Source organism: Macrobrachium nipponense, chromosome 4, assembly GCF_015104395.2.
Source record: "Macrobrachium nipponense isolate FS-2020 chromosome 4, ASM1510439v2, whole genome shotgun sequence".
NCBI lineage: Eukaryota > Metazoa > Arthropoda > Malacostraca > Decapoda > Palaemonidae > Macrobrachium > Macrobrachium nipponense.
The window spans coordinates 11,249,961-11,261,727 of record NC_061100.1 but is presented as its reverse complement, the minus strand read 5'-3'; the positions used below and the strand labels follow the sequence as shown (position 1 = coordinate 11,261,727).

Genomic DNA, 11,767 nt, shown 5'->3' with positions numbered 1-11,767 from the left:
CTCACTAAATTTCCCCAGCTGGTAGACGAAGCTCATTATGATCAGTATAATTATGAGTAGAGACAATTAACATTTCAAGAGAAATTAAGTCAATCAAATGATCCTACTAAATTTTGGTGCTCGGTCAGGAAAATGAAATGCAGCGATGGGACACCTAAATTCCCTAAAATTTCTCAGTTTATGCTAGATTTAATGGTGCTTCTGCACTCTTCTGCTGCTGTGGAAAGAATATTCTCTCAGGTGAAATTACTAAGGTGAAATTAGTAAAAACTGATGTCCGGAACAGATTGAATACGGAATCAGTAAATGGCATTTTGTTCATGAAAACTTACCTGTCAGATATATATATAGCTGTATTTTCTGAAGTCCGACAGAATTTTAAAAACTTCCGACACACGCAGTGGTCGGCCAGGTGGTTAGTACCCATTCCCGCCGCTGGGAGGCGGGTATCAGGAACCATTCCCATTTTCTATTCATAATTTTTCTGTCGCCGGTGCTGAAAACACCTGTTTTCAGTACCTCCGTCTTAGGATTTTGGAAACTTCATTGCCGCTAAGTATCCTAATTGTCTTTTGATTTATTTACTTGGATTTGTGGCTAGCATACGCTATCTTAAATTGATTTGAATTTGATTCATTTTTGCTTAAAATATCTGAATCTAGTTAGGCTAGTTTCAGACGGGGTTGTCTGCAAAGATAGGGTGTGGCTACCGAAAGCTTCGGTAGATTCGCACTTGGTATGTAGAGGGGTATGGGTCTTGCTTCTTTGTTGAGATTTGTCATGTAAGGAGTGTGAGACTTCTTGGTCCTATTCCGTAAGGAAGAGTATGATTAGTATGTACGCAATTAATCAGTAAACATGTATAATTCCGTAAGGAAGACGTATGATTAGTATGTACGCAATTAGAATCAGTAACAAAAGTCAGGGTAGTGAACCTGCTAACCTTCCTGTAGACTTTATTTGTTTGCCTACCCTGTAGATGGCCTACGGGCTATGAATATGTCTACGAGAGGTGCTCGCTCTTCTTCATTGCTGTGAAGTGCTACTTCTGTAATTGTTACTCCTAACCCTGCAGTATTGCCTTCGGGCCCTAAGCAGTGTCTGTAGAGGAATTGCCCTTTCTCTTATACTCTTTCGATTCGTAACTTAGAATCGAAAGTGCTTGCTTTAGAGAGTAAAAGTGAAGTGCAGAAGTGCAGTGATACCCCTTGTGTAGTGGAGGGTGCGTCAGATCGGCCTCGTTTCGCCTCTAGGCCTGGACCTCTGCTTGACTCCCAGGACCTGGGGAGGGGAGCATGTCGAAAGCCGAAGGAGGGTTACAAGGAACCCCCACCGATCTGGCGTGCCTTCGGCAGTTACTGATGAAAATCCCCAGACTGCCAAAGTGCGTGCGCGTGCACGAATCCTGAAAGTTTGCTTCTCGTCCTCCGAAGCGTCCTCTCCGTGCAGGGGTTGGAGCTTTCGGAAGGACTCGCGCCCTCTAAATAGAAGCTTTATAGAAGAGGACGCTTCACGTCCTCTCTCTCTCTCGTTATGCGTTTCAGTGAGAAGTAAGAAGGCGAACGTCGCCTGAACTCGTGTCCGTCTTTCCACCGAGAAATACGTAAAAGAAGTCATAGTAGCAGGAAGCTTTTGAGAGCGGACGCCTGGGACGCTCGGATGGACTCCAGGCGCGCGCGAGTGCACGCCAAGCGCGCTCCGTGCGCGCCACCTGGACGCCAAGGCGCGCTTCCGTGCGCGCCAGTGGCCAGCCGCCCGAGCGTGCTCCAGTGGACGCCGAGCGTGCACCAGCGCACGCCAGGTGTGTCGCCTGGCTGAACGTTTCTGTTGAACTCTTCAAGCTCTTGTTTCAGATTTGGGCCTAAAGAATTTTTTACCTCTACCTTCGGTGATAACTTCTACCTCACCTGCAAAGAATGTGAAGTAGGCAGTGCTTCGGAGGAAGCTTAAAGTGAACAGACAACTTCTTCTTCGAAACCCAGCAAGACATCGGGTTTCGTGAATTCAAGAGGTCTCTGTCAATTAATATTGCTTTTCGCATAGGTGGATGGAGTAAGGAAGATCTCGTTTGCTCTACCGCAACCTTTGCCATTCTGCCAATAAATTTAAGTTGCCACTACCGCAGTCAAGACTTTGCGCTAAGGCAGTTACGGGTTATGTAAGGCTCGATGTCCTGCACGTCAGGACTCTCGGCAACGTTCAGTAGGATTCTTGCAAAGGCACTCATCAAAAGGACGCTCTTCAGGAAAGCGCAAGACAGGACTTCCTGTGCAATAATTTTAAGCTTTAGCAGGCATTAGTTGTGATACGGGAGAGGAAGCTGGTTGGAGAGTTTCTTCCTCTTCCCAGGATAATTTTCCAAGCTTTTTAGCCCATCTGAAAGAGTTTTTCAGATGATAGATTTTGTTAGTTTCTAGTCGGGACTACGCTGCCGAATTGAACATCGTCGTCCTACTTGCCGTAAGCCCAGTCTCTTAACAGGATTCTTGCCCTTCCTCGTTTGAGACGGGAATCGGAAAAATTAAATGCTCGACTCCCTGGATTACGTTTTGTCAATTCAATGACTTTCCCCCATTGACAATATACTTTCGTTTTGTCAAGTAAGTGGGTATCCCCTCTTTGACAAAATATCTCTTTGTCCCGTAAATGGGTTAGTTCTCATGACAAACATCTCATTAACTTGATATTGCGTAAGCGAATAAGCTCTTATCGACAAGATTCGGAAGAGCTCTCATTCGTCATTCGCAGACTCGTACAAGAAATAGACTTGTAGACTACGTCAATGAACGCTTATGTCCAATAACATAAGAAGCTTGAGCTGACTGCTTCGACTGCGTCGATTCTCTTAAGTTTTTGTTCATGAAACTTGCCTGTCAGATATGTATGTAGCTGTATTTCCGAATTCAGCTATATATATGTCTGCCAGGTAAGTAGGAACAAACTTTATTGTGATATAATTTCATTTTTTGCCTTGCGTTATTTTACTTCTGGTTGGTTCAAGTCATATACGCTTGCTGTAGTTACCTCTTCGGATGGCAACCGAGAGGTCTGTTGTCTATTTTAAGGACATTTAATTCGTTACTCCCTGCAGCCTAACAGGAGTTTCCGATTTATCTTTTACCGTTGTATGGTAGTGTTCTGACGACACAAACGCATCTATATATTTAGCGTTTTCTGTTTCGCTTAAATATACCAGCTTGAGAGTCTTTCTGCTCTAAAAAATAACGACCTATTTCTTCGTAGAATAGGTAGCTGGCAACCCAGACATAAAGTTTTTAAGAGACGACGTTCGTAAGCTGCTTGCTGCTGCTGTCACGCTGTCTGTCCTCCAGTCCAACCGAGCCAGTATTCAGTGACAGATCGTGCGCTGTCATGCGCCGTAGGTTACGTCTCTCTCTCCTGCGGGATTGAACTGACTAACCGTATCTCTGTGCTGACGGTTACGTCTCTCCTGCGGGATTGACTGACTAAACTGTATTGCAATACACCCCCTGAACACCTGAACTAGCCCTGGTCACTTACCAGCCCGAACCATCATTTATTAAAAATTTACCAAATCTTTGGTTAAAATAAACGATCAGTGTTGCCAATCTCCTGGCAAACACCCTCGTTACCTAGTTACCAGCCCACCGCTAGTAGCCCTGCCTCACGGGCCGGTCACACCTGCCCTCTCACGTCAATCACTTATCGTTCGCGGTGGAGTACAGATGTATCCACAGCGAACTCCTTTTTGGTCTTGCCCGGCCTTCATTTGCACCTTTGATTTGATTGAATTTGGTGACGAATTACGCATCCCTTTTGGATTACGGTTGGATTGCTCTTAATACCTTGTCATTAGACATTGATTCTGCCAAAGTAAGAAACAACACAGGCTACGACAACGACTACTGCATCCTCGCCACGACATCACAGAAAACGACGAGCGGGAGTTCAACAACGTATCGTCTTTGCCAACAATGCAAGAAAAGGATGATACCCTATGACACGATAGTCATTCCTTATGCGTAAATCGTAGGCCTGTTCAATATAATGTAAAAACCAGATGTTTGGAATGTCAGGAGTGGTCTTTGGACCAGATGTTAGGGTATCTCAAACATAGGATAAGGTCTCGTATTAAGAAGTAACTGTAGGCAGGAAGAGACTAACGTAGATCAAGATAAAGACTTAGAGACAGTGCTTCTTTAAGAGACTTGAGAGTACGCTGACATCGAGTATGACATCTGTTACCGATTTTATGTCAAGATTATGCGAGGTAGATCGAGCAATAGGGATACTGAAATTACTAATCGTTCTGTTCCAGCTCCCCTGACCTGTTTCCAGAATCAGCCCTAACCGGTGCTGGGGGTTATGGCGGGGTCCGGCAAGCCCACGGGCAGGATCCGCCGTCCCCCCTGGCGGCGCGGAGAAGGCCAGTGTTGCAGCAGATTCCCCTTCCCTCGATGACATCTCTGTTACCGATTTTAGGTCAAGATTATGTGAGGATAGATCGAGCAATAGGGATACTGAAATTACTAATCGTTCTTTTCCAGCTCCCCTGCCTGTTCCAGAATCAGCCCTAACCGGTGCTGGGGGTTATGGGGATCCGCAAGCCCACGGGCAGGATCCGCCGTCCCCCCTGGCGCGGAGCAGGCAGTGTTGGCAGCAGATTCCCCTTCCCTCGATGTGTAAGTTCTCAGGATGATAAAACTTAGGTCAGATATAGACGAGTAGGGATAAAGGCTACATAGTGTTTAGTTTAGGAAGAGAAGTGCAGGCTTCTTCGGGTCGGTTTTCTATTAAAAGTAGTAGTTTTTAGAGGCACAGTGTCCTTAGAGCATCTTTAGGCTTTTTCCTGCTTCGAGTCCTTGCATCAGAAGCTTTTAGGCCAGGGTTGGTCTTTCAGATATGCTCCTTCGTCTTTAAGGTTACTTTCCTCTACGTATACGATACGATAATTAATATCAACTAATTCTCCGTTCAATGCATATTGACTTACGATATTCAGTATGAAGAGAAATCGAATAAAATTAACTACGGTTAGCCTAGTGTTCACGATGATATATAGTATGCATATTCAGTAGCCTAGCCTAACCTAAAGTATCGCTGTACAACATATCGGTAGTTATTTTTAGTTTGGCTAACGCTGTAGGCTTAAGGCATTTTCACTTCGGATAATTCAATACAGGTGTAATTGAAAACGAACGAGAATCCGATCTGAGGATAATTAATATGAATGTAATCGAACAGAATGAAGATCGGATTCTGTCCGACTAAAGCATTATAATTGTATTATGTGATCATCATATTGGCGTTGTATAAACACTAAACTCGGCAGTCATTCACGCTGGAATGACGGATACGGGTTTGCGTCGCCGTATCCATCTCATTCTCTCCTGATTGACTAAAATGACTAACGTAACAACACTCTCACTTATGCCAAGTTTGTACAAACGTCTTAAAGGAGACGTGTCTTCAACTATGTTGACATTTAATATAGTCAATGAGGTATCTATTTTGGGGCATATAATCAGATGTCAGATATAAGGAATTTGTATGTATGACGTCTTCATACGTTTAACAAACTATTGCCGTCAGTATTTATATTGAGCTTATGTCAATTACAGTTACAAATTATTACCAGTCGTATTATCAACTTACAATGACAACTGAAATTAATATTAGGCCTAATAAGTTAATTTAATTACCTTTAAATATTATTTTATTACTTTTCAATTAAATTATAATTACACTAGCTTGTCGTCAAACAGCACTATTGTAAGGAGGTGTGGTTTAGACAGACAAGGATGATGCCGGCTAGTCTATTTTTTTTTTCTCCTTTGGCTTCAGATTCAACCATATCACTTGTCTCGGCTAATGTTTTTGTCCTTAGTTAGCATATTAATGAATATCTGGATACTTAACTTATGTAACGAAGTCATACTGTTCGTCTTAAGATGTAATTTAAGACCAAAATTTGACTGATACGTCTCATTGGAAGCTAGTTTTTTCCCTCGGGTTAGATGGCGTTAAATTTAGGATTCCGTTCGTTTTTTTCACTCGTTTTCATAGGTATACGAACCCTTACACTTTATATACGTTATTAATCCATTTGTCTGTGTGAAAACAACAGTAATGAGCTCTTTCATGCTATTAGTTTCTTTTTACCACGGCTGCGTTGGAATTCATACATAAGCTCGGGACTTCTGTCCAGGTTGCTGATGAACGTAATTTTGCTTATTAGCTTCAGCTGCATTTATAACATGAATAGTAATTACCGTCCCACGCGGATGAATACAATAACGGATGTTGCTATCGGATTCGATCACTGTCACACGCTGATCAATACAATAAAGTGATGTTGTTATAGGAGTCGATCGCATTAGCAACAAGTTCTCGTTCGGTTGTTCATAGCTGTACGGAGTTATACGAGTATTATCGTTAAGATAATACCCTTTTAACTTGCTGCAATTTGCGGAGGTGGAGATATTAGACGATCGTAATTTCTCTCTCTCTCTCTCTCTCTTCCCTGATTTTATCTCTCTCTCTCTCTTTTCCTGATTTTATCTCACTTTATCCTAGACGATTGTGTTTTCTCTCTCTCTCCACTCTATTTCCTCTCTCATCCTCTTCTCTCCTCTCTCTCACTTTTCTGATCTTCATATTCTCTCCATATTCTCTCATCCTATTTCTCGCTCTCCTAACACTGGACTCATTGTGCAACAGAGGTTTTTCTTCCTTTAACACCTTTTCAAACTTTCTCAATTTCCCTTCAGCGCTGACTGACCTCATAGGTCCCAATACTCCGGCGCCTTTGGCCTAAATTCTATTTTTAAAACCCAACAATCTTGCTGTCTGAGTTAGTATTAGAGTAGGGAGCGAATATTCGGAATATGTATAAGGTATTCATGATATGATATATCACAAGAGGATTTTAAGTATTAGGAAAGATAGGAAAGAACATGTCTGGGGTCTATCTGAGGGTATTCTTCCAAGTGCCAACCAGGCAGAGTACAGACAGGCAGGTACAACACTACAAGAGAAGACCAATCACTACGATCGACGACACCGTTGTCTCCTCCGTACATGAGAGGCCTAAGGCCACATGGGAGGTCTTCAGTTTCCCTCCATACATGAGAGGCCGAGAGCCACATGGGAGGTCTTCAGATTCCCTCCATACATGAGAGGCCGAGAGCCACATGGGAGGTCTTCAGATTCCCTCCATGCATGAGAGGCCGAGAGCCACATGGGGGAGGTCTTCAGTTTTTCCTCTACTCAGGTGAGGCACATAGCCAGCTGAGAGGAAAACAGGTTTGTATCCCTTCCGCACTCAATGAGTTTTGACCTTAGGGTAGAGGTGCAGGGAATTTTTCCCTCCACATATGGCAGGCCTAGAAGGCCACACATGGGAGATTAGCTTGGACGAGTGACAAATGAACTTGAGACTGACTCGCGTACTCAATTATATTGACTGACAAACTAGTACAGTGGAGGGCCGGGCAGATTTTGATTCCCCACCTCCAAATTAATGTTGTTTAATCGGGCTAGTTCAGGTGTTCAGGGGGTGTATTGCAATATGAAGTTTTTATTGTAAAACTAATATTGTAATACCTACCTGAACACCATGAATGATTCCCACCCTCCTCCCCTCTCATACAGAGTTATTGAGTTATGATTGACGTGAGAGGGCAGGTGTGGACCGGCCCGTGAGGCAGGGCTACTAGCGGTGGGCTGGTAACTAGGTAACGAGGGTGTTTGCCAGGAGATTGGCAACACTGATCGTTTATTTTAACCAAAGATTTGGTAAATTTTTAATAAATGATGGTTCGGGCTGGTAAGTGACCAGGGCTAGTTCAGGTGTTTCAGGTAGGTATTACAATATTAGTTTTACAATAAAAACTTCATATCTCTTGTCCTACAATCACGGACTTTAGCCTAAGATTGAGGGGATTTCTTACGTGAATGAATAAACGTTGCATTCGGTTGCCTTAAACTATGTTTCAACGAGTTATCTCTTAATACGTTCGTGCTCGTTACCGCACGGTATGGAACTACGAGTCTACCGCAACATTGCACTTTTATTTGCTCTCCTGCTTAGGCAAAGCGCAGCCTTATTTAGGGAAGTAAGCATACTCGGGAGGGAATGGATGAGCTTGCTGGGGACCATTTCCTTCCTGAAGAAGTTTGTTTTTTCCCCGAATAGACTGCAATTCAGACCACAGTTTTTCCTACCGGGAAACTGAAATATTATTCAAGATCTAGCAATGATTCTGAACATCTCTCAGTGCGTCTATCACCTGAGGTGATAGAAAGAAGTTGCCAGACATCTGGATAGGGTTTCAGATGTCCTGGATCTTAATCTGAAAGAAGTAAAAGCGATTCGGTAGTCCCTCCAGTCCTCGAAACGAGTTTTTGGGAACCAGTGGTCCAGATCAACTCTGATATTCCACAGCTCTCTCATATCTTAAGAAGTATCTTCTCTCGGTCCTTGTTCGAGTTTACGAGAAAGAGCCTATTATAACAACAGGCGTAAAATGTAACGATCCTCTACAGGTTCGTTACAGGATTGCAAAAGTCCGTACGAATCGTCTCGATCGACGACGGCAGCAACTATTCACTTCCGAGTGGAATCTTTCTTTAGAAGTAAGTTGAGAGTTGTGTAAACTTTAGGGACGCCCTTTCATTCTTCTCTTCGATATGTTGAGGACGAAGAGGCGGCTTCTTCTCTGCTCCCTTATTCTCGATCCGGGATCAGTACCATTAAACGCCATCCTATGATATTGAACGGGGATGGATGTTTAGTCTCTTTTTCCCCTTTTTCAATCGCTTAGGAAATGTAATAAGAGGATTTATGACGTCACAGGGAGCAACAATGACGCTGATCGCCCCATGTTGGCCTTCAGAATCCTGGATTCACAGAGGTCACATTTCCTAGTTCACTTTCCAAGGACCTTTTCCGAGAGAGTCGGTCTACTCTAACTCGAAAGGTACCTATAACCTCTCCGCTGAGTCCTGACTACGTTCAGACTATCGAGAGGTTGACAGGAATAAGATTACCGTCTTCCTTTTCCGTCTGAAGAATGGGATAAGCTGGCAGTCACAACTATTAAAGAATATGCAAATATGTTGTTGACGGCCTTTGGGCTCAGAGATTTGCGTCTGTCAAACAACAAAGCCCTTCACGATTTTTGAGTTCTGTGGGATCTCGAAACTCGCTCACCATCTACTTTTTGTCTCACCTGTTTTCTCGGAGTCAGACACTTTTTTTTTTTTTTTTTCGGGCCCCCCCGAGACACTCGTGCGAGATCAGGCGACATATAGTAGCCCTGAGTTTCTTGTTGACGAAGTCAGTTGCGTCGTTTATACACCCCCGATGATCGTGTAACATGAGACCAGGTTGGACTGTCAGGCATCTTCCTTCGGGACTGAATCGCCTTTTTGCTCCTCGCTCCTTTCTCCTGGCACCAGAAGCTCGAGTCAGTTGATTCGCTATCGACGTTGGGTTGCGTTGATACACCCCCAAGGTTTGCTTAGATTGAATCGCCCAGGCAGTCCAGACACTCATTCTTCAGCGAAGAATAGTGCCTTATGGTCTTCAGGGTACAGCCTTGCTGTCCTTGATTCGTCTGACTGGTCAACTGGTCGGTCACCTGACTTTAGTACAGACGGACTGACTGTGCATGTCCAGATCGAAGCTTTCAATATGGAACTTAGACGTAGTCTGAAGTTCTTGATGTTAAAGCATTCGAACCTCTCCTACCTGTTAACTTTTTGCATGTGATCAGGAAGGCCTTCTTCTAACCACCCATAGATACGACAAAGAGGGTTAGTGAAAATTTTAAGCCATCGTCACAAGTTTTGGCTTTAGAGAAGACAAGGAGGTGTGCTCTCTAAGCCTTCCGTTGCCTAAGAATGGAAACCCGTTTTGTCCTTGGGCCAGGAGCTTGGAAGCAAGGATGGCACAAGTTAGTGGGCAGGAGCCAGAGAGAGTCCTGTGCCCTGTCGGGTCTCTCAAGTTTTATCTACATAAAACTCAAGAAAGTCTAAGTCATTCGGGCAATCTGCAGTGTTCAGAAAAAGACCAGACTTGCCCATATCGAAGAACACCCTGGCTTTAGTGTTAAGGAGTTCTTTCAAAAATGCTCCTTCATCGTGTTTGCACAAAGATTTGAAATCTTTTTATCTAAATGCTCACGAGGTGAGGGCGCCTCGGAAGCATTTCAACAGAGCATGGCACTCAGTAACATCCTGAGTACCATGTTTTAGCGAAGCAACTCTGTGTTCACTTCACACTCCCTGCGAGATGTGAAGATGGCATATGAGATCTGCTGCTCGCTAGGGCCATACGTGTCTGCAGACACAATCTTGGGGGCAAGAAGTACCACTCATCCTATCCTGTAGAAAATGGTTAGGAAGAGCTCTTAATTTAGTTGAGTCGCCGACAACGGCGACTTCTTAACTCTTAAGCCTTAGTTAAAACACCTTAACTTTGGCTAGGTTGGTCAGGTGGTGATATATATATATATATATATTTATTTTACTTCTTAGCCCTCATGGTATGGTCAATATGGTCTAGTCACGTCGTGGTCTCGCCCCTGTTGACAGATCAATCTTGGAGTGCAACCAGCTATATAGGGTCTCTACCAATCGCTGGCAACTCTAGTAGCACAAGCAGACTTACGTGGCAGTAACCACGAAGCCAGCTATGCTAACAGGTGGAACCAAGATGTAAATCATCTGCATGCATTTGTTTCCTAAAATCCTTCTATTCTGTCCCTTCCCACCTCCAAAGGTGGGATTCAGCTATATATATATGACAGGTAAGTTTCATGAACAAAATGATATTGTTATGATACAATAAAGTTTGTTCATACTTACCTGGCAGATATATATAATCAAGTACCCACCCACCTCCCCTCAGGGGACAGTGGAAATAAAAATTATGAATAGAAAATGGGAATGGTTCCTGATACCCGCTCCCAGCGGCGGGAATGGGTACTAACCACCTGGCCGACCACTGCGTGTGTCGGAAGTTTTTAAAATTCTGTCGGACTTCAGAAAATACAGCTATATATATATCTGCCAGGTAAGTATGAACAAACTTTATTGTATCATAACAATATCATTTTGTTGACTAAAGGGAGTGGAGGAGATAAAGATTGCTATGAATGGGAGCCAAGTGAATCAATGATTCGATCAGCTCAATCCCTGCATAAGGTAGATGAATAATGGTTATCCAGCAGCAGCTTGTGTATTACATAATGAACATAAGGTGATGATTAGATATAGGGTGAATATTTTGTTGAATTTAATATAAGTTGATGATCATATGTTTAATCATGCCAGTTGCCATCATGCAAGTTGCCAAGTTGATGCCTATATTTCCAACTATATAAATTCTATAAATGGTATTATTATATCAGGCAACCTGTAGTTCATAATAACATACTAAACCCATACTTTATAGTTCATAATAAAATACTAGAATTATAGACAAAATGTGTTTTTGTACCAAATATTCTTAACAAAATAGACAACATGTCACTGTGTGGTTTGTTGCCAGACGAACGACCAAAGCTGCGTTGATGTAAGTATGTATTTATTATTTTAGTCATGCAAATTTCTCTCATGTTTGTGCAGGATGATGCAATACTTTTTTGGATACTTTTCGGAAAAAGTGATGATACATTCTTACGTTTTTTGAAAAATTCACGATACTTTTTATAATTTATCAAGAGCAACACTGCTCGGGTAGCGACATCAAGAAAAATGGCGACGGAATAGCATGAAC

General features: G+C 43.0%; 1 long non-coding RNA gene across 1 annotated transcript; it reads left to right on the top strand.

The window, feature by feature from the left end:
- Positions 1-4,179: 4,179 nt before the first annotated feature.
- On the top strand, positions 4,180-4,686 carry LOC135211557 (uncharacterized). The gene is made up of 2 exons (XR_010313662.1): positions 4,180-4,236; positions 4,465-4,686. It is a non-coding gene; the product is annotated as an uncharacterized LOC135211557 (long non-coding RNA).
- The last annotated feature ends 7,081 nt before the right edge of the window (positions 4,687-11,767 follow it).